This window comes from Amblyomma maculatum, unplaced genomic scaffold (assembly GCF_055883805.1).
Source record: "Amblyomma maculatum isolate TAMU_Amacu unplaced genomic scaffold, ASM5588380v1 scaffold_15, whole genome shotgun sequence".
Classification (NCBI taxonomy): domain Eukaryota; kingdom Metazoa; phylum Arthropoda; class Arachnida; order Ixodida; family Ixodidae; genus Amblyomma; species Amblyomma maculatum.
This window is the reverse complement of record NW_028146740.1, coordinates 11,952,262-11,973,537: the sequence shown is the minus strand read 5'-3', so window position 1 is coordinate 11,973,537 and position 21,276 is coordinate 11,952,262. Positions and strand designations below refer to the sequence as shown.

At 46.7% G+C, this 21,276-nt stretch overlaps 1 protein-coding gene across 1 annotated transcript in view; it reads right to left on the bottom strand.

The window, feature by feature from the left end:
* LOC146172046 (uncharacterized) overlaps positions 1-21,053 on the bottom strand; it is a 277,444-nt gene extending 256,391 nt beyond the window's left edge. Inside the window, exon 1 of the mRNA XM_084586121.1 lies at positions 20,993-21,053. The gene's annotated coding sequence lies outside the window, so the exon portion shown is untranslated. The remainder of the gene's footprint in view (positions 1-20,992) is intronic.
* Between the last annotated feature and the right edge of the window lie 223 nt (positions 21,054-21,276).

Genomic DNA, 21,276 nt, shown 5'->3' with positions numbered 1-21,276 from the left:
AAAGTTTCTCTTCATATTTTGTTAGCCAAGCTGCGCACGATAGGATTAGATACTTATAGCCTTATATTGCTCGAAGTTTTTCTTACTCACCGTCAGCAATTCGTTGCCGTCAGCGAAGTTAATTCGACCCTGTTCTTTCCAGCGTACCCAAAGGCATCGTCTTGGGGCCCCTGCTATTCCTCATGTTTACCAACCCAGTAATCTTTCTTCTTTTGTCCAAGTTTTTGCTGATGATTGCGTTCTTTTTCGGGAAATAACAAATGGTAGGGACCAGCACATGATTCAAAGTGACTTTACCGCAATATTGTCATGGTGTAAAACTTGGAATACGAAGTTGAATGCTGACAAGTGCAAACTTGTGCGCATTTCTAGTGTCAGTAGTGATGTTATCTTATATGCTCTAAACGGCGTGCTACTTGAACTAGTTACAACATATAAATACCTGGCAATTCATATTACGTCTAACCTTAGCAGGAATGCGCACATTGAGCATAATAATAACAAAGCTGGGATACCTGTAACGTAACTTTCACGCAGCCCCAACTAACATCAGGACACCACTCAGCGATGTGATTTTTATTTTTCCACCAGATAAGGAGGCCCCCAATCCCTGCCCGCAGCACGCAGGCCTAAGGGATAGGAACCGAGACCTCCGCGATCAGAAGCAGGCAAAGAGGTTTTGGCTCTTCGCGGCTTCTTCCACCAGGCGGATGGCTTGTTGCTGTGGAGCAGGGACCTCGCTCAGCAGCAGGGCTTCCCAGGCTTCTCTACAATTTATATTTGTTTTAGCCCCTGGGGAGCTACCACATTCCCAGATTATATGGTCGAGGGTCCTTGTCTCCCCACAGTGATTTATCGTTTTTTCTAGCGTCCATCAGGACATAATATGCCCAGACCGGATTTACAAAGTTCCCAGCTTACAGGCGCTGCCATGCGACTGCATCACTATAGTTTAGACTTTTATCCAGTGGTGGCCGCAGTCTCCTGCTTAACCTGTAATTTTAAGGAATCTTCGTATAATTTTGCAGACGCTCGTCCATGTTCCGGCAGTCGGGCGGCTCCACAGTGACCCGGAAGTAGAGCTCGGGCTAACTCATGGGTCGAGGAACGGACGTGTGTGCAGGGGTCCAAATTTGGCGAATTTCCCTGTTTAGTCGTCTACTGCCCAGAATACTTGCCGCTTCCGGCGAGACCCAACCCTTTCCAAAATTCCAAATAGCTGTTTTGCTATCGCTGATTATAAACTTGGCTTGCGTTCCGACGGAAGCGAGCGCTATTGCAACTCCTTCAGCCGTTTCGGCGTTAAAGCTTCTAATGGTGGCGGCTGATACCGGGGCACCTCGGCTGTCGGCCACCGAGGCGACCGCCGCCCCCGTTTTGCCACTTGCCGCCTCATGTACGCAAACGACTTGCTGTTCATCGAATCGAAGCGTCTGATTGGTGCTTCTGCTCTCTTCTCCCTCCTCCCTGTGTTGAATTTGGGATGCATGTTAGGAGTGAGGGAGAAATTATTAGATTTTCTCGGTAGTCCAGTGGGATACTCGATTTTCTCGTAGTCCCCTATCTGTCTGCAGGCCTAGTATTTCGAGTATAGTTCTGCCCGTGGTCGTTCGACTTAATCTTTCCAGCTGCGAAACTCTGACAGCCTCCGCTATTTCGTCCCAGCTATTGTGCACTCCCATAGAAAGGAGCTTCTCTGTGGATGTGGTAATTGGTAAGCATAGGGCCCTCTTTATGCACCGTCGAATGAGAGAGCCTAATCTCTTCTTCTCCTCCGACCTGATGGTTAAGAACGGTATGAAATAGCTCCCGCGACTTATCACGTAAGCTTGGGTTAGTTTAAGCAAGCTTCTTTCCTTCAGGCCTTGTCCTTTCAACCCGATCCTTCTAAATATGTCAATAGCTTGCGTGGCGAATCCCTGTAGCTTTTTTATTGTTCCATCATTATATCCATTCTCCTCAATGAATACTACTAAGATTCTCATTTGATCTACCTTTGGAACTGGTTTCCCTTCTACTTTAATGTCAAATTCCCAGCTGCGCTTGCATCGGAGTGACTTCAGGTTATCGATGAATAATTCCAATTTTTGCGGCGAGCATGTAAGACCCCCACTGGCAGCGTACTCTACGACAGTGTCCGCTGCCGCCTGCAGGCGCTTCCCAATGCTCGTATCACTACCCTGGTTATTCCAGAGATTGATGTCATCTGCATAAATACGGACATTTTGCCCCTGTATGCTGCTCAGAGCTTCTGGGAGGCCACTCATCGTCACGTTGAAAACTAACGGGGAGAGAACCGAGCCCTGCGGCGTCCCCCTGCTGCCTAACTCACTGTGGGGACTGAATGTCTTGAAACTTATGAAGGCAGTTCCGTTTGACAAAAAAGTCCTTGATGTACTTGTATGTTCGGGCACATACTCCAATTTCTTGGAGACCGTGGAGGATCGCTTCATGTTCAACTTTATCAAAAGCCTTTGTCAAGTCCAGGCTGAGAATCACTTTGGCGTCTCTAGAACGCCAGTCGATTATGTCGTACTTGAGCGAACCATGTTGAGCCCTCTGCTGACGTTTTAGGCGCTGTTATGCTGGCTGCTTGTCACCACATGCCCTTCTGGAACCTAACTGCGCCTGCCTGCTTCGTTTCTGCTCCCGAACTTTTACACTGGATTCCTTCGACAGCACCCGATCGTGTGCCCCGGCACCACATCCCAAACTTGACGCACGGATCCTATCCACACCTGGCAACGTTCATCAATTACGTTACCAATCATGGAACCTGACGAGTGCTATCTACTTACACCGACCACCGATGCAAGCTAGACGGGGCACGACACCACTCAGCGAACTATATTGAACGCTCTTCTGACGTCACAGGTTAGTTATTTGAGTTATTTGAGCCCTTTTAAAGAATATTATCTGCGAACCATGAAAAGAAAATAACAAGAAGAATATGATTGGGATGGAGCGCATTTGGCAAGCACTCGCAGATTATGACTAGCAGCTTACCGGTATCGCTCAAGAGGAAAGTATACAACAGCTGCATCTTGCCTGTACTCACCTATGGGGCTGAAACGTGGAGGCTAACCAAGAGAGTTCTACTTAAGTTGAGGACAACGCAGAGGGCTACGGAACGAAAAATGGTAGGGGTAACATTGAGAGATAGGAAGCGTGCCGAGTAGGTCAGAGAAATAACTCAAGTTACCGACATTCTAGTGGAAATTAAGAAGACGAAATGGGCATGGGCAGGACATGTAGTGCGAAGAGAGGATAACCGATGGTCGCTTTGGGTAACAAACTGGATTCCAAGGGAAGAAAAGCGTAGCAGGGGGCGGCAGAAAGTTAGGTGGTCGGATTAGGTTAAAAAGTTCGCAGAGGTCAAGTAGATGCAGCTAGCACAGAACCGGGTTATTTGGAGAAATACGGGAGAGGCCTTTGCCCTGCAGTGGGTATAGTCAGGCTGATGATGATGATGATGATGATGATATATTATAGTAGTAACCGCTGCTTGATAGCGGTGTCGTGCCCGACAGCTTGAAATGGCGAGGATTGTTTCGTGCATGTTGCGGCGCTCAAATGCTCGCAGCACTGTGTGACCTCATGCTGTTGATTTCTGGTGATGTCAAGCTTAACCCGGGCCCTCCCGGACCATCCGAATTCGAGGCCTTAATGGAAACAATAAAACAATTACAGAAAAATCAGGTGACCATCATGCGCGAATTTGAACAGATTAACGGTAGACTAAAGATACCCAAAAATGCTATGAAAATATAATAAACTACGTTTGGTGATACTGACGCCGCATATCCAGCACCAAAAAAATCGAATATTTGCTGAGATATTACGAAAGAAGTTGAGGTTTTTTTCTTGTTCCCGCCGGTCGAATTCAAACTGTTTCCTCCGACTACGTATTCAGGTAGAGTGACGCACACTATGACGTAAGTGGAGACTCCGTGATTGCTAGCGAGCCGAAGCGGCCAGCGGCCTCGAGCATCCCTCAGGGGCCACCATGGCAACAGGGTACTCGCAATCGACCATCGGCTCACAATAAATGACGGCCACAGCTGAAATAAATAAAACGACGAAGAGAGTAATTTACCGAGCGATAGGCCCGTAAAGGAACAAAAAAAAAAAGCAGAGCGCTTGTAATGCATAATATTTTACGTGTTTCTGAAGCTTTTGCGCTCCGGCTTGCACTGCGTATAAACCAACCGAGCCCTCGATCATCGCAACGCTTCCCGAAATGTTTACACACAAATAAGATTTAGTTATCAGCAATATAGGGTCCCCCCTGCTGCGCTTGTCAGATTTCAAGCTTCTTCGCACGTTTTTCCTTCAAGGTTTGTGCTGCAGCTCTGTGTTCAGCGACAATTACGCCCAGGGTAGCAGAGCAGGACCGAAGAGCCGGCGCCTCTAAATTTGCGTGCGCTGTGAGATTCCACATGTTAAAATGGTTCCAGTGCACAATAGTGCGCATAGGCATCGAGAACATTAGTTGCAAGTCGTGAAAGCGGGCAGCATGATCCGATGGTCAAGAAGTTGTAACTTTTATACCGGCAGCAATGGCCTGTACACTTCGAAACATGTTCCATTATAAATGCGGTCGTAACATAATATGCAGAAATATTTCCCGGCTTCCTGTGGCTTGGCGGTGTCGCGCGGCTGCATCTTTCCCATCTTGAAGCCCACACAAAACAAGGATGGCGGCGTGGGGTTAGGGCATCTTTTTTTTGCAGCAGATTGTCAGCAGATTTCTGTTCCTGCGTGACGTTCATGATTCATTTTTGTTCACTGTCTGCCAAATTAGGCTTGGACGTGCACAGCCAGATTTTGTTGTGCGAACCGAATGTTACACGGGAGGTATTTTTGGTTACTTTAGAGAAATTGTTCAAAGTGTGCGATTTCTTTCTGCAAGGTTTTCAAAAGAATATATATTAAATGTGCAAAAGAAAAAAGTTGTACAAAGATTTTTGCGACGTTCTTCTTCCGGACCCCATCTAGGGCCATATATAGGGGAGGCCCTGGCAGGAATGTACTGAAGAGGGTGAAGAGAATGAAGGTGCCGGCAACGGCTGAAACGTTCTTTTTTAAGTTGCACACTGGAACTTTGCCAGTCAAAGCATGGTTTTGCAAGAAAAAGGGTTATTTCGTCCGTGGGGTGCACATTGCTTAATTTTTAAACAGCCAGAAACGATAAATCATGTATTTTCTCACTGTTGGGAAGGGGTTTATTTTTGGGAGGTACTTCGAAGAACCATAAAGAAAGATTTACCTATTAATCCTTACGGAATACGGTACTTACCCGCGCAAAATAAGGAGGGGGTTTCATATGATTTAATCATGCTAATGGGCCTCCACAGTATATGGCGTTCACGCATGGCAGGATGTCACTGTGAGCCTGATGCGCGTCCTGCACGAATTTTTTTTCCGCGAGGCTCTCCATTGGTTTATCGAGATTGTGAAGTTTGTCGATGATAATCCTGAGTGGTTGCCAAAGGTAGAACCTTTGATGGATCTAAAGGAATTTTAGAACGACGAAGCCAGCCCTTGGCACGCTTATTATATTAATGTGTTGTGTGTGTTTGTGTTGTCTTGCAAACGTCAGGCAATAAAGGAAAAAAAAAGCTCGGCGTAGTCGAGTGGTTAGCGCCGAACGTTACAGAGCAAGCAGTGGTGAGTTCGAATCCAGATGGCGCTTTCTTTTCTAAAATGTTTGTTTTTTATCTTTTTGATGTATTTGTGGTGCCTCGTTATTTTTAGTTTTTACTTTTTATCCGAGGCCCTTTTTTCGCCGGGTGACCAGCGCAGTAGGCAAGGATGCAATAGGGAAACAATGACATTTGGAATAAGATCGACGCTCTCCTTGGTATGAGCGGCAAGTTTGCCCCTTTTGTTTACGATGCCTCCAAATAGCACGTTGAAGCTCTTGTTGCCACAGTATGTGGGACAGATGTGCCATGATTTAGTGAACAATTGAATGATAATGCGTCTTTCCTTCGGCACTTAGCGTATGTATGCTTTTCGTGGCGTATGTAGCTGCAGTCGAGCGGTCAGGTAAGGGTTAACGGGAGCTTGCAATCGAAGCGGCGACGGCGGCGATATGCTGCCTCAGAAATGTGAACGAAGGAGCATGCCGGCGGCAGCGGATTTCGCTCGCTCGCGCTTCTGAATGCTCAAATGTGAACAATCCAGGCGCATCTGCTGCTCCAAGCTCTTAATACAGGTGCTGCAGGTCCAAACTTGAAACTATCCGAGCACGCACGAAGTGCCTGAGCAGGAACATAACCGAAACTGAAGTGGGCGCCTTTGCGCCTCCAAGTATATTTTTGTATTTTCCTTGTGATGTTTACGTTCTCTTTTCGCCGTCGTTTACGTATGATAAAAGCGTGTTATCATATTCGAGACAAAGCCTACGACCACATTCAAACGGGCAACGGAATTCGCATTTGTCAGCCTCCGGGATCCCTAGCGCGTCACGTGATTTACAGTTTAGAGTTTCGGCTGTGGCGGCGATACCTGTATTTCTGTTCTTCCTCTTTACTACCTTATAACAGCTCTGTTTTCAGTAAGAGTGAACGTTTTGTAATCAGGAATTGGCATTTTATCGATGCAAGCCTACTTCAGTTTTCTCTTTCGTGTCCCTTTCAAACTGGACAGTCCTCTCACGACGAAATGCTAAATTTTATTACCATCCGCTTTGTAGCATTAGAGTCGACCCAGCAATTCCCGCAATTCAGCTCTGAACCAAGCGTTACCACTCAGACTAAGAAAGATATTGCCGTCCTCAAAGCTGCAAGCAGTGATACAAAGGAGAGGCTACGTAGGAATCATCTTATTTTTCATGGTATAAATGACACGAAAGACGAGTCATGGAAAGACTCCGAGCAAAAAGTGCTGACCCTCTGTGCTGACAAGCTGGAACTCCATCTTCATCTTAGCAAAATTGAACGTGCACATCGCATAGGCAAATTCGCGGAATCAAGTGTCGTCCGATTCTATATATTTAAGTTCACCCATTTAAAAACCAAGGAGAGCATCCTGGCATATGGAAAAAAACTGAAGGGCACCGACTACGCTATTAGAGAAGATTTCGCTTCTGCCACAAGGATCGCACGATCAAAATTATTGCAGTTTATCCGACCGCAGAAATGTCCGTTCAAACTACGATTCGACAAGCTTCACGTTGGCGACAAATGTTACGTATATAACTCTGCTACTAGCACTGTCATCGAAAGCATTCAGAATGCTCAAAACGCACCCACAAGCATGCCAGCCAACGATACCCCTTCACGAAGCAACAAATGACACGCCACTCGGCATCCCATAGTTTCTTCTCGCCACCGGCCTCAATCGTGCACAAAGCTTAACATCGGGTTCGCTAATATTCGAAGTATCATGCCAAAACGTGAACAACTTCTCAGCCTCATCGAAGACATCGACGCTGACATCATACTGCTAACTGTGACATGGCTAAACGATAACATTAGAGACAACGAAGTCCTTTCCTGTAACACGGATTACACTCTGTACCGACGCGACAGGCAACATCGGAGGGGAGGAGGAATTTTCGTGGCAGTGAAAACCTGCTTGCCATCCTCACTCATACGTTATGATGATAACATAGAGCTTACATGGGTACGTGTGGGCTCCACGCCTCCCAAGGCGATATTTGGCGTATGTTATCGGCCACCAGAGAAATGCGCGTACTTTACTGAGTTCTTACACCAAGCGCTAACCAACATTGAAACAACATTTCCCCGCATACCCATTTTTTTATTCGGCGACTTTAATTAACCTAATATCAACTTTTCTCTTCTGTCTGTCTCAAAAGGAGCATCAGCCGAATCCAGACAATTCATCGAACTAGTGCTGGATATTTGCCTTCAACAATTGATATCATGGCCCACTAAAGGTGACAATCGTCAGTTTTTGTGGGCAGAGCATTTTATTATCTGGTGTATACAGAGGACCCGATTCTCACCCCCAATTTCTGAATTTGTGTGAACATATGGGTACTATTACTCACGACAAAATATTGACAGGGGATTTCAACTTGTCTGGCGCTCTTTGGAACAAACCTTTCCTTGACAGCATTCTGAACAGTCATTCCAAGTATATGTTTGACATAATGCTTGCTAAAAACATGATACAGTTAGTCAACGAGCCTACTCGTATAACTGACTCCTTTAGATCTGTACTGGATCTAGTCTTTGTTAGCCGCTCAATTGAAAATTTTGCAGCGACTGTTGGGTCTGGTATATCTGATCACAAGGTTGACGACTGGGCAAGTTGGTAAGGGTTCATATTTAACCAGCCCAATGACGGGACACAGGAAAGAAGAGGACATGACAAGGCTGGACTAGCAACTGAGTTTATTGAACAGAAGAAAACAACGAAGACTCCTTCCGAAAATCACGCGCAAAACCCAACCGGTGGAATGGCAGGAAATTGGGAAGAAGATGAAAAAGAAAACTCAAAGCCAATTCGAAGTTAAGGCCTAACTAACAACTTTTCTAATAGATCAAATTCCTTACAATGAAGGCTAACCGACGCATTAGCCACACACTTGTCCTCGGCATTAGCAATGTTATATGCTTCAACCAACTCTCTACAGAATTGATTACAATTGCTGTAAACTACACCCGTATTATTGAAATCAGGCGCACAAAGGGACGGGTCATGCTCCGATTTACACTCTCGGGATTGCACATGTAGCGCCAGATTAGAACTCGCCTTCCCTCCAAGAGAATTAGAGTGCTCCGTCAGGCGCACATTCAGACATCTGCCTGTCTGCCCGTAGTAGCACACGCCACAATTGAGCGGAATGTGATAAACCAGATTCTTTCTGCAGGTGGTGAACTTTTTCTTACGTGACACTGCACAACGAAAACTATCACGATCCACACTGTCGAGCCCCTTTCTAACTCTGGCGCACAAGCCTCCTATCTTGTTTCTCGCTGTAAATACAACGTCAACGTCGTACCTTGCCGCCAGTTTCTTGAGTCGGTGCGAAACGCCATGGAGGTAAGGTATGGCAGCCACCTTCTTTCACCGCGTCGCCACACCAACATCAACCTGCCCCGTTTTGCTCTTCCTCTTGCTATCACCGTGTTGAAGATGCATTTTCAGAACAAATTTCGAAGTTGTTGGTGGCAGGCTTTCCAACTGTCCATCTCGCTCGTCTGTCAGAACGTGTTTTAACACGTTCGAGGTCTGGTTGGTCTGTCTGTTCTCCTTGTCTTCAGGTCCGGGCTGGGGGCTGGCGGGTGCCAGTTGGTCGGGTCTGGGCTAGAAGGGCTGGGGCGAAGCTGCTCGGCGATGTCGCTGGGCCCTCAGTCGATGGTCCCGGCTTACAGATGGCGTCGATGATCCAAGGTGAGGATGGGGATGACGTACCTTCAACCAAAATGTTACGTGGGGACAAACGAAGAGGACAGCACAACGTGGCGATAGGGTGAAGGATGATTTAATGATTGGTTAGCGCAAGAGCTGCTCTCGCGCCACTGCCGAACTTCTTCGTAACAATATATATTTTTTCTTACTGTTTTCGCTTGCTTGTTCTGTTTTTCTTGTAGTTGTATTTGTTTGCTCTGTATTTTGCATTACCTCTCTTTTTATAATGTTCATATGTCGAAATCTGTATGCTGCCCCCCCCCCCCCCCCCCCCCTTATGTAATGCCTTCGGGCCCTTAAGGGGAAATAAATGAAATCAAGCGTTTACTATTCGCTACTCTCGTATGTTCACAGCTAGAATATGCTTCATCAATCTGGAATCCTGGTGTAAATAGTTTGATTGACCTACAGAAATGACATAAAATAATTCAGCGCGCTTTATTCTCTCTGACTTTCAGCGCACATCAGGTGTAACTGCCATGACGAATACATTAGGTCTAACTTCACTTGCATCACGACAAAACATTGCACGCCTGTGTCTCTTTCACAAAATGTTTCGTCATGAGTCCATTCGCAACGAGGTACTTTTCCCCTTCATATATTTCACGCCGCACCGAGCACAGCATTTCTACATGCAAAAACTAAAACTTTTTGGGATTCTTTTATTCCTCGCACGTCATATGACTAGAACAACCTTCGTTCTTCAATTGCCACAATTTCTCAAGCTGCATTGTTTCGGTCTGATGTTACAGTTTATATGGTCCAATATATTTTTTAGTGTCTGTTATATTACTTATTCCAATTGTTATGCATGTTTTGGTCGCTTATTCTCTTCTTGCTCTGTATTGTCAATATTTTATCTGTTACACACTCCCCTTATTAATGCTTCGCCCTGAGGGTACAATAAATAAATAAATAGGGCGGCTGTGAAGAAAGGCTTCCGTCGCGGCAGCATACCCGGCGTCGTCGGTTTGTCGACGGCACACCGGACGTACACGAGTAGCCTTGCGCTGTCCCTGTTTTCAAATATGAGATGCCAACATGATTTGGACCATGGACCCTCTGATACCTGAGATCTTGGCATGATGCTTTCTTTTGGCAATATCCTCGGCTGCACACAGATCACGGCAGGAGTGCTGCGAGATGTCGAATTTATTTTGTGTAAGCAGTAAGAAGGAACTCAGATACGTTTTATGCATATTAACATGTTATGCATATTAACAAACATTAACATGTTTGTGAAGTGGCTATTAACGCGTGGCTAACAACTTTAAGGTACCCGTGGTTTTTTCGGCCCCAAGGAAACTCTCTTCTTTGTGTCGTCTGGTTTCGCAAGATGATAGCCGTAACTCAGACTGCAAAATCAAACATATTAATAAGTTTGTGAAGTGTGAAAAAGGGGTGGTGTACAGGATTCCGTTGAAGTGTGGGAAGGTGTACATTGGGCAGTCGGGCCGATGTGTTAATGACCTGTTAAGGGAGCACAATTTGTCTTTGAGCAACGGTACCGGTATGCACCTGCCGGCGCACATCAGTGAGTGTGGAAAAGATAATGACCAAAAACAGAAAGCAGAAAAACTGTGTGATGCAACGCTACAAGGCACCGGCATCTTGTGCAGGAGCACTGACACGCTTGCGCGAGAATTGGCTGAGGCCTACCATATTAGAAAAAGCGGAAGTTCATGTATAAGCGCACCATCTGTGACAATGTATGATAAAGAATTTGTATTTTTAGATAAATTAGATAAGAGGTGAGTGACCTCTGCCCTCCTTTGTGCTTTTCCTCGGCTCGCACGTGGCACTGATGATTATGCAATGATAATTTTTTTGGTATAAATGTCGTGTACATTTCCGAAATAAAACAGTTGAAAGTTGCGCTCCGTCCTGTCTCCCTTGTCTTTTGTGTCGTATTTTTGTGCGCATAAAACCTATCTGAGTATGAACCAACTAGCCCCACAACGCATATTACTGGAATACCTTTCTTCGACAGTGGGCCCTTTTTTGAGTGTTTCGCCACATCTTCCCCAAGATTCGAGCCTTGTTGCTTATATTTCCTTGACTACGTGCCATGCGAGGTTACTCGGATTCTGCATAAGAAAGGGACTGGTGCCTTCTGACATCTCAGGTTTGTTTGGCCTTACCAAACCTTCCCTCGGCCATGTGAAGAGAGTGTGCCGGATCTTGACGTCTGAGCTATGGAGACAAATTCGTCTGCTCAAGGATTGGCTTCGTTTACTTTGCTTTTGCCGAGACACCGAGCATATCGCCGCCAGTAAGCTTGAATCTCTGATGAAGCTAGCCGCGCAGTCGGCGGAATTTTTGTGGAGACAAACTCTCGCAGTGATAACCAAGGGAAGTAAAGAAAGCAAAGATGACAGTTCTGTTCTTCAGGTTCTTGACGACATCCACATTCCGGAGGACATCGCTAGCGTCCTCAGGAAAGGACCAAAGTACAGCTTTGAGCCGGAAGTTAAAGGCCATGAGCTCCTGGCACTGACGAGAAGAATTTCCCACAAGGCCGACCCGGAGGACAAGGAAAGGTGTCTTCTGGAGGGAGTCGACTCTCTCATCAGGACCGTGCCTTCTAGGGGGCCCCGCGTCAAGGCGCCAACAAGAAAAATTGTGCGCTTCTTTAAGGACAACGACCTGCTACTCGTTCTGGCGGATAAGGAAGAGGGCTTTGTCGCCATGCCGTCGGGAACGTACAACAAGAAAGCCTCGGAGGCCATCCACAGGAATTTTGAGAAGACAGAACTAAAACCAGCAAAGGTAAAAAGCCGAGCCATTGTGTTATGCGAGAACCTTGGTCTACAGAAGTTAGCCAGTAGTATTCAGAATACCAAATGCATTAGCTTGCAAGTTTTTTTCACTGCCAAAACCCACAAAGAAAGTGTTCCGCTTAGGTGCATAGTTAGCGAAAGGGGTGCCTGGCAGAACCTACTTAGCCGGTTCCTGCTGAAGGAACTTAACAGACTGGTAGTAGATGATCCGTTTGCCATTAAGAATAGTCTTGAGGTTGTTGAATTTTTGCACGAAACAAACTCTGCAGGACACATCTTTTCTATAGATGTTGTTGACCTGTTCTATTCTATTGCGCAGAGCGAGCTGTTGGATGCCGTCAGGTTGTGCATAGAAATGAACGGAGTGGTGTCTTTTCAGAACAGCGCTGGTATGTCGGTTGACAACTTCCTTGTACTCCTGGAGTATTACCTTAGTTCCACCACTGTTTCTTTTAAAGGGTATGATTATGTACAAAGAAATGGGATCTGTATCGGGTCGTGCGTGGCACCTGTGCTTTGCAGGTGTGGACAGATCATTGGCCGAGGCGCTTGAAAACGGTAGCACTCTAAAGATTTTTAGGTATGTAGACGATTTTTTCATTGTTTTGAAGAAACACTCACCTTTAACCTATCCACAAATCGTGGAGGACGTTCTTTCTAATTTTAGACGACTCTCCAAAGGATTGAATTTTACTTGTGAACTCGCCAATGACAGCCGTTTGCAATTTTTAGACTTGAATATAACCCTTAAGGACGGATGCTTTTGCTGGAAGTACCAACCACGTGCACAAAAGAAACTGTTGCCTTTTGATTCTAAGCAATCAAAAACGATTAAACGTGCTATCGCTTTGATGTGCCTTGAGTCATCCCTAAGGAAGTCCTGTTGTCACATGGCGCAGGAAAGCTTCCACGATCAGATCGCGAAGCTGAGACAGGCAGGCTTTCCCCAGATAATAGTGAGTTCAGTGGCTGAAGCTCTTCTGAAGAAGATTAAACAAGAAAGAAATAAGAACCAGACAACGATTGCAGTTGCACAAAGAAAAATGAAACCGGTAGTCATTCCATATCAGCATAAAGTGACTCATAGCCTCGAACGCGTGGCTAACAAGTTTAAGGTACCCGTGGTTTTTTCGGCCCCAAGGAAACTCTCTTCTTTGTGTCGTCTGGTTTCGCAAGATGATAGCCGTAACTCAGACTGCAAAATCAAACATGTTAATAAGTTTGTGAAGTGTGAAAAAGGGGTGGTGTACAGGATTCCGTTGAAGTGTGGGAAGGTGTACATTGGGCAGTCGGGCCGATGTGTTAATGACCGGTTAAGGGAGCAGAATTTGTCTTTGAGGAACGGTACCGGTTCGCACCTGCCGGCGCACATCAGTGAGTGTGGAAAAGATAATGACCAAAAACAGAAAGCAGAAAAACTGTGTGATGCAACGCTACAAGGCACCGGCATCTTGTGCAGGAGCACTGACACGCTTGCGGGAGAATTGGCTGAGGCCTACTATATTAGAAAGAGCGGAAATTCATGTATAAGCGCACCATCTGTGACAATGTATGATAAAGAATTTGTCTTTTTAGATAAATTAGATAAGAGGTGAGTGACCTGTGCCCTCCTTTGTGCTTTTCCTGGGCTCGCACGTGGCACTGATGATTATGCAATGATATTTTTTTTGGTATAAATGTCGTGTACATTTCCGGAATAAAACAGTTGAAAGTTGCGCTCCGTCCTGTCTCCCTTGTCTTTTGTGTCGTCTTTTTGTGCGCATAAAACCTATCTGAGTATGAACCAACTAGCCCCACAACGCATATTACAGTAAGAAGGAAACCCTGCTGGTATTTCAGAGAACACGATAATATATATTGTAAAGTTGAAGATGTACGTGCAAAGGTGAAGAAGAATATTCCGTGCGCTGTCTCCAGTGACAGCGCTATTGGTGAGTGCGCTGGACCTGCTTGTACGGGGTTACTGTTCCTGCTGTGCTTCTAGATTGAGTCCCAGTACCTCTAATAAACCCCCGTCATATATATATTATATATATATATTATATATATATATATATATATATATATATATATATATATATATATAGCATAAGTAAATAGACGTACTTGGTTGCTAGAGGTTACATACAAGTTGAAAATTGCTTCATACTGTTTCCAATTTTATTTGGAGTCGACGTTTCGGCAGAAGCCCTGCCTTTCTCAAGAAAGGCAGGGCTCCTTACATATATATATATATATATATATATATATATATATATATATATATATATATATATATATTGAAAATGGATGTGCAAAAGACTAAGGTAATGTTGAACAAACTCGGAAAGAAATATTTATTTATTTTATTTATTTATTTATTTGATACTGCCAACTGCCTCTTGGCAGTCCAAGCAGGAGTGAGTAAGTACAGTCGGCACTACAAATCAAGGTAAACAAGAATGTGAGTGACAAGAAAACATAAGGAAATGACTTGCAATACAGATTATTGCGCGGGCAAAAGCAGCTTATACAAAATTACAAAAAAGAACATTAAAAAGAACAAAAAAAAAAAAAAAAAAATATCAGATCACTTTAGGCAGCGAAGCACTGGGAGCAGTCAGCGAATATGTATACTTAGGACAGGTAGTAACCACAGATCCTGATGATGAAAGGGAAATAACAAGGAGAATAAGATTAGGATGGAGCGCATTTGGCAAGCACTAGCAGATTATGACTAGCAGCTCACCGGTATCGCTTAAGAGGAAAGTATACAACAGTTGCGTCTTACCTGTACCCATCTACGGAGCTGAAACGTGGAGGCTAACAAGAAGGATTCTACTTAAGTTGTGGACAATGCAGCGGGCTATGAAACCAAAAATGATAGGGGTAACGTTACGAGATAGGAAGCGTGCAGAGAGGGTGAGAAATTACTCAAGTTACTGATATTCTAGTGGAAATCAAGAAGAAGAAATGGGCATCAGTAGAGCATGTAGTGCAAAGAGAGGATAACCGATGGTCGCTTAGAATAACAAACTGGATTCCAATGGAAGGAAAGCGTAGAAGGGGGTGGCAGAAAGTTTGGTGGGCGTATGAGTTCAAGTGGATGCAGCCATCGCGGGACCAGGAAATTGGAAGAATATGGGAGAGGCTTTCGCTCTGCAGTTGGTATAGTCAGGCTGATGATGATTATATATATATATATATATATATATATATATATATATATATATATATATATATATATATATATATATTGTCACGCTAATGACGACGATGAGGGATGGTGATGGTGAGGCAGAAGAAGAAGAAGAAGCGTTGGTGCCTGGGGCTAGTAGGCTTCACCTTATCCCACTGCCATATCACTGTAAATAAACACCCCTTTGCTATTTCATCGTAACAACTTGGTGGAAGGTGCTCCGTTCGATCCCCAAGTACGGCGCAGCAAGAACCACTGGAGTTTCGACGTAGTCGCCGCCTTGCTGGACTGCCACCGCTTCCAAACATCATGGACCACAGCGATTCTAACCGCGCCGGCCGCGACGCTGCAAGCCAGGCTGGTGACAGGCCTGCCCCCTCCAGCTCTATTCCCTGCCAGCCGTACCGGGAACCACGACCTTTTGCAGGAGAGGAAGGTGAGGACGTTGAGAAGTGGCTACTTCATTATGAACGAGTTAGTCGGTACAACCGGTGGGACCCTATCACCATGCTCACAAATGTCGTCTTCTTTCTAACTCACACGGCGATGACATGGTTCGAGAATAACGAGGACAATTTGACAACTTGGGAACGGTTTGCCACCGAGATCAAACAGCGTTTTGGTGACTCTGTACCGAGCAAAAAACGGGCTGAGCAGACCCTTGCCCAAAGAGCTCAGTTGCCGGATGAAACTTGTACCACTTATACAGAAGAGATCCTCCGATTGTGCAGATGTGTCAATTCCAACATGCCCGAAGAAGATAGAGTCGGCCACATTTTGAAGGGTATCGCGGCTGACGTATACAACTTTTTAATCGCCAAAGACAGCCTTGAAACCGTCTCCGATGTCATTAAACACATCCGCGCTTTTCAAGCTCTGAGAACGCGTCGTATTGTGCCAAAATTTGGGCGGCTGGCCAACGTGCCTACCGTGGCCAGCCTTGATGACCACGCCCAACTAGATCTTCCGTCGACGATCCGACAAATCGTGCGGGAAGAACTCCTGCGGCTCAACCCACTTCCCCTGCACGAATCTGCTGAGGTCTCTGTCCAGAGGGTATCTAGACGGCCGGCTTCACCACCACAAGCGATTACCGTTCAGCCTTTCCCACAAGCTCCTGAAGTTGCAGCTTCCATTGACTATCCTCCCATGCATTTCGCCAACCGGAATGCGTCGGTGCCTGACGCCCCAAGGTATGACGTCGCCTCAAGTGCCCTTAGATCTTCCATTCGATCTACCAGGATTCCTGAGCAGTATGAGCATTCAGACAGACCTACGACGCACCCAGCTGTTCCTTGCTCTTATTCGCAACAGCATTTTCTACCTTCTCCGCCGATATGCTACCGCTGCGGCGTCGAAGGTCACATCGCCAGATACTGCCGCAGTAGGTTCCCACCTCGCTATAACCGTCCGGCGCTTCCAACAGTACCCAACAATCGTCAATACAATCCCGTTTTTCAACAATCAAATACTCAGCGTGGGTATTACCGCAACATCCATAACCAGAATATCCGCGACCACTCCCCTGCATCTGATAGAAGTGTTACTCCACCACCCGCCTTCCGTGCGCGTCGTTCTCCATCACCACGACGGCGCCCCATGTCGCCTCAGCATCATCAGCAGGAAAACTAACCAGCGCGACCAATGGGGGTGAGGCCGCTGGAAATGTGCTGTGTGCCAACATCCCTCCAACTATAATGCTCAAAAACAAAATTCGTGTGTTTATTGATGGTGTGTATACATTAGCTTTGGTGGATACGGGTGCGACTGTGTCTGTGATGAGTAATCAGTTTAGGCGCTTGTTGGGACGCAAAGTGATGTTTGAATATGACCGTGCTTCAACGTTTTGTGGTGTGAGTGGAGAGGCGTTGCGGCCACTGGGTGTGTGTAGTGCGCAAGTGTCTGTGGGTGGTGCAATTTTTCAAGCCGAATTCGTAGTCTTACCCCACTCTACGCATGACATCATTTTAGGAATGGACTTCTTGAAGTTTTGTGGCGCTACCGTGGACTGCCGAAGTCAAGAGGTTCATTTTGATGGCTCGCATCTGCCGACACTTTTTGAAAGTGGCCGTGATGAAGAAACAGTTTTTAGTATTACCGAAGACACAGTAGTTCCACCCTTGTCTGCCATGTTCGTCCCCGTGTCCGTTCCACTTCTTGAGAAGGTTTCATTCCAGGCCATGGTGCACCCAGTTCACTCAGCATGCCTGAAGAAAAATGTAATTATCCCTCACTGTATGATATCCGTGCATCATGGTAGTGCCTCGTTATGGACCATCAACCCATCGTCCGAGCCCGCAGTTTTACCAACGGGATTGAAGCTTGCCTCTTGTGGACCCGATGCGCCCCACGTCGCTGCTTTGGTCACAGATGCTACGAGTGCCATCGTACCTTTGCCTGCTGATGAAACTTCAATCTCCCGCATGATCAGCGCCGATCTCAGCTCACCTCAACGCCGTACTCTTGTGGATATTCTTCTACCTTTTTCGCCTATGTTTGACTTTTCTGAAACAGATGGACCAACCTCTCGCCCTGCACATCGGACCCATCATAGCATCGACACTGGTTCGGCTCGTCCCATTCGTCAAAAGCCATATCGCGTGTCCCCATCTGAGCGCAAAGTCATTCATGAGCAAGTGGAGGACATACTACAAAAAAAGGTGATACAGGAGTCATCTAGCCCCTGGGCTGCCCCTGTTATTCTTGTACGCAAGAAAGACGGTTCGTGGCGATTCTGCGTCGATTATCGGCGTTTAAATTCTGTTACGAAAAAGGACGTCTATCCTCTTCCTCGCATAGACGATGCCCTCGACTGCCTCTCTGGTGCGTCCTATTTTTCTTGTCTTGATCTCAGATCTGGCTACTGGCAAATTCCAATGGACCCTGCAGATAAGAAAAAAACAGCCTTCGTAACGCCAGATGGCCTTTATGAGTTTAATGTTATGCCATTCGGGCTGTGTAATGCGCCAGCTACATTCGAACGCTTTATGGACACAGTTTTGCGCGGCTTAAAATGGGACATTTGTCTTTGCTATCTGGACGATGTCGTGATATTTGGGAAATCCTTCCAAGAACACAATGACCGTCTAGTACGTGTCTTGAATTGCCTGCACAACGCCGCCCTAATTCTGAACTCCAAAAAGTGCCGCTTTGGAGAGCGCCAAGCGCTGGTGCTAGGACACCTTGTCAATGGTGATGGTGTAATGCCGGATCCCCAGAAAACTGCCGCTGTTGAGTCTTTTAAACCCCCGCAGACAGTGAAGGAGTTGCGCAGTTTTCTAGGGTTGTGCTCGTATTTTAGACGCTTTATACATCGCTTTGCTGACGTTGCTTACCCATTGACGTGCCTTCTCCACACAAAAACTCTACTTTTAACTGGACACCAGACTGCGACGCGTCATTCCGTCAACTGAAGTTTCTTTTAATATCGAAACCCATCTTACGTCACTTCGATCCCACTGCAATGACAGTAGTACACACGGACGCTAGTGGAATCGGTCTTGGTGCAGTCCTTGTCCAACGGCACAATGAACGAGAGCATGTTATCGCGTACGCAAGTCGTACCCTGAGCAAGCCGGAGCGAAACTACACAGTCACCGAACAGGAATGCCTAGCTGTAGTTTTCGCTGTGCAGCGTTTTCGTTCATATTTGTACGGACGTTCGTTTACTATCGTAACTGACCATCATTCACTCTGTTGGTTGCGGAACCTTCGAGACCCATGTGGTCGCCTCGCACGCTGGGCCCTCCGGTTACAGGAATATGACTTTGCCGTGGTTTACAAAAGCGGGAGGCGTCATGCAGACGCAGATTGTCTTTCTAGGATGCCAATGGCCACGACTGGACCTGAAAGCGACGATTTCGACAATTATATATCGACCCTCGAGCCAGCGTTCCCCGACACGAATGTTTTCAAAACGGAACAGCAAAATGATACCAGTCTGCAGCCTCTCTTTGCCCAAGCCAACGTACCTACAAGCCGTTTTTGTGTGCATGATGGCCTCCTATGGAAAAAGAGTTATTCGCCTGTCGGCCAGCGATACCTACTCGTAGTTCCCAAGACGTTGTGCACGGACGTATTGCGTGTTATGCATGATAATCCAACTTCTGGGCATTTGGGATCGGTTAGAACACTCCACCGTGCTCAAGAAAGATTTTACTGGCCCAGAATGCGCTCGACGGTTGAACAATACGTTGCCAGTTGCAAGCAATGTCAACGCCACAAACGTCCAACTGCAACTCCGTCTGGCTTGCTGCACCCTGTGAAGACCCCGACAGCACCGTTTGATCAAGTAGGCATTGACCTCGTAGGTCCGTTTCCGAAGTCCGTGGATGGAAATCGCTGGATTGTAATCTGCGTGGACTATCTCACACGTTACTGTGAAACCGCCGCTCTTCCATCTGCTACGGCGCATCAGGTGTCGCTTTTCTTGCTGCACTCAGTCATCTTACGACACGGGCCGCCACGAATTGTCATCACTGACCGGGGCCGACAATTCACTGCTGATGTTGTTGAAGAGCTCATGCGTTTATGCGCCGTAACTTTCCGACACTCGACGCCATACCATCCCCAGACAAATGGCTTGACTGAGCGCGTCAACAGAACGCTTATCAACATGCTAGCCATGTATGTGGACGCAGGGCGTAAGAACTGGGACACCATACTGCCCTTCATCACGTATGCGTTTAATACCGCCACGCATGAGACGACTGGATACAGTCCATTTTTTCTGCTTTACGCCAGACCACCACGCTACTCTCTGGATACTATCCTGCCCTTCACAAGCCGTGAAGACCCCTGCCTGGCTGAGACCCTCTGTCTCGCCGAAGAAGCTCGGAGAATCGCCCGATTACGGTCTGGTGCTTCACAAGAACGTTCCAAAGTGCGATACGATTCCAGTCACCGGCGGGTCACGTACTCTGTAGGTGATTTAGTCTGGCTATGGCGTCCAATTCGGCGCCGTGGCCTACATCAAAAACTCTTGGCCCATTATGACGGCCCATATGTGGTTATCAAACGCCTTAGTGATTTAACTTATGGGATAGCCCACCTGACAGCATCGGGTCGCCGGTCTGCCAAAACCGAACTGTGTCATGTTGCCCGCTTGAAGCCGTGTCAGCCTCGCACGACTCACGAACACGCCCAGAGGGCTTCGTCTGAGTAGGGGGGAAATGTCACGCTAATGACGACGATGAGGGATGGTGATGGTGAGGCAGAAGAAGAAGAAGAAGCGTTGGTGCCTGGGGCTAGTAGGCTTCACCTTATCCCACTGCCATATCACTGTAAATAAACACCCCTTTGCTATTTCATCGTAACAATATATTGAAGGCCTCCGCCTTCTCTCAGGGGGCTCGGGAGCCGCCAACCGAGCGGGTAATGACCACAAAAGAATGCTGCCTCAGGAACAAAAGCGCTTTAATTAGGTTAGGAAACAGAAGAAATCAACTGGCCAAGAGTATAATCAAAGGATATATACAAAAGAGGGTTCTATGGGTACGGCAGACGTTGCACCCGCGAGTCAACAAAGTATCGGTGTTTACGACAATAAAAAGAAACGTGCCACTGGCAGATACACAGCGGCACGTTAAAGCGCGCGCGAGCCGAGGGATGAGAAAATAGACGGCCCGCAGGCGAATTCACTCACGTAGGCTGTTCCTCCGGCGGGAAATAGACGCACCCTTGACGCCGACCGAAACACACCGCCACACAGCTCGACACAACGCCCGACCAAGTGAAAGCAGTAAAAGCCCCCGGTGCCGATTGCTGCCCACTTATCTAATCTCGGGTAAAGGTCATGTTCATAGAGTAAGATGTATACAAAGAGAGAACATTCCCATAGGGCCCCAGCGGCCCGCTGTGCGCACAGCGGCGCGCAGCGGAGTCGGAAAAGCGTGCCAGCCTCAGAACGAGGCGCTTCAAAATACCAAA